At 39.3% G+C, this 2,500-nt stretch overlaps 1 protein-coding gene across 1 annotated transcript in view; it reads left to right on the top strand.

Moving 5' to 3' along the window:
• Positions 1–2,500, top strand: part of septin9b (septin 9b) — a 23,782-nt gene that overhangs the window by 5,947 nt on the left and 15,335 nt on the right. The gene's annotated exons all lie outside the window — the stretch shown is intronic.

Here is a 2,500-nt window from a genome sequence, read left to right as displayed (position 1 = left end):
GTCGTAATTACAGTACAAAGAAACATGCAGTTTGGAAAACATTTGTTATCATGGTTAGCAGTGATGCTAACACAAACAGTGATGCTAACACAAACAGTGATGCTAAAACAAATAGTGATGCTAACACAAACAGTGATGCTAACACAAACAGTGATGCTAACACAAACAGTGATGCTAACACAAACAGTGATGCTAAAACAAATAGTGATGCTAACACAAACAGTGATGCTAAAACAAATAGTGATGCTAACACAAACAGTGATGCTAACACAAACAGTGATGCTAACACAAACAGCTAACACTCTTGTTCTGTAAGTCCCACTGTCTGCTATTTCTTAAGCAGTTCTTGCTTGATAGCTAAGATTGTCAGTAAAAAAAAAGTTTTATTTCACGCAAATTTTATGTATCTAACTTTATACGATACACACATCAGTAAACCAATCCTCTTAAAATCTTTTAACATTTCTTTGACCCGAACGGGGAATTTTGGGACGGCCTTCAGGTGGCCGTGGTGATGAAACCTCCCCTGTGTTTAAACCTAACTGTTATGTCTAAAGCTTTAGCTGTATGTTTACGGTGTAATTTTTTCTTGCTGTTTATTTGATATTTATTTGAAGAGAAGTGTGTGTGAGGTATTTATAGTTAGCCATGTTTGTCATTTCAACGTAGCAGGGAGGAGCTGCTTCCTGTTTAGTGTATTAAAGGTGTAACTATAGGAATAACCTACACTTAAATGGACGTTATAAAACAAAGTTCATAAAGTCAGGTGTGTAAACCTACAATCATGCTATAAAGTGTGTTTCCTCTGTGGTTTAGCGCTGCAGTCTTTTAGTGCACACAACCCCAACGTTAGGAGTCCTCAAAGACGTGTTCGCTTAAAGGGGACTGGACACTAATATTTTTTATTTGTGAAAAACCATTAAATCAGTGTGTAATTACAGTGTAAATGAATCCAAAGTGTTATTAATTTACCAAAGTATCTGAGTTAAAAGTTGATGTTCTGGATGGTTCTGTGTTATTATTTTTACTGCCACTGGGTCTTTACTCTGTAAACAACTTAACAGCTACATGATAGTGTTTATCTGCAGAAATGACCTTAATTAGGGTTAATAGGGAATGTGTGTGTGTGTGTGTGTGTGTGTGTGTGTGTGTGTGTGTGTGTGTGTGTGTGTGTGTGTTGTATCTGTCAGCACTCTGTGTGATTATCAGGTCATGGGGTTTTTCATAGTGCACATTCTCACCACACATCAGACAAAGAAGGAGACTTGAAGGCATGTGGGAAAGACAGAGTGTGTTCTCAGTTGGAAGTGATTTTAAAACACACACACACACACACACACACACACACACACACACACACTCCACAGAGACACAGAGAAAAAACAAACTACAGAATTGTTAGCTATTTGACTTACTAAAGGAATATGAACAAACAGAGACAAAGAGGGTTTGTGTGCAGATGGAATCTCCCGAGGTGTTTGTAGTCTCAACACACACACACACACACACACAACCACACACACACACACACACACACACACACACAACCACACACACACACACACACACACACACACACACACACATACATGAGTCTGCGAAATTCCTTAAAATGTCAGTGAGCAATAATAGAGGGAAAACAGAGCAACCAATGAATGATGTAATTTGTGTGAGTGTGTGTGTGTATGTATGTGAGTGAGTGTGTGTGTGTGTGTGAGTGAGTGTGTGTGTTTCTGTGTGTGTGCTTATGTGTGTGTTTCTGTGTTTGTGTGTTTCTGTGTTTGTGTGTGTTTCTGTGTATGTGTAAGTGTGTGTGTATGTGTGTGTTTCTGTGTGTGTGTGTGTGTGTGTGTGTGTGGTGTGTGTGTGTGTTTCTGTGTTTGTGTAAGTGTGTGTGTATGTGTGTGTTTCTGTGTGTGTGTGTGGTGTGTGTGTGTTTCTGTGTGTGTGTTTGTGTGTATGTGGTGTGTGTGTGTTTGTGTGTATGTGTGTGTTTCTGTGTGTGTGTGTGTGTTTGTGTGTATGTGGTGTGTGTGTGTTTGTGTGTATGTGTGTGTTTCTTTGTGTGTTTCTGTGTGTGTGTGTTTGTGTGTATGTGTGTGTTTCTGTGTGTGTGTTTCTGTGTGTGTGTGTGTGTGTGTGTGTGTGTTTTAATGACTACAAATTGAGTTTTTCGATGCAAATGAATTTAAACTGAATGTGTGATACGGTTGGTGACAGGAAATGACCTCACAACCACACAGGAAGTGTGATTTCCTTCCTGTCAGCTGTTTCCTCGGACATTAAGCAGTATTAAACGCTCTATAACACGATGAGGGATCAGTTACTCAGTTCAGGAGACTGCAGCTCTTATTGTTTATGTTCCTCCAGGATGTGACGGAGTCTTTAACACATCAGATCCCACAGGATTTATATCATATACACAACATTACACAGGCAGGACATGTGGAGTACAGAGGAATGTTTACACACGTGATGAGACGTAAATAAATAATCATTA

This window comes from Tachysurus vachellii, chromosome 4, assembly GCF_030014155.1.
Source record: "Tachysurus vachellii isolate PV-2020 chromosome 4, HZAU_Pvac_v1, whole genome shotgun sequence".
In the NCBI taxonomy this organism is placed as follows: domain Eukaryota; kingdom Metazoa; phylum Chordata; class Actinopteri; order Siluriformes; family Bagridae; genus Tachysurus; species Tachysurus vachellii.
This window is presented reverse-complemented; position numbering and strand designations above follow the sequence as displayed.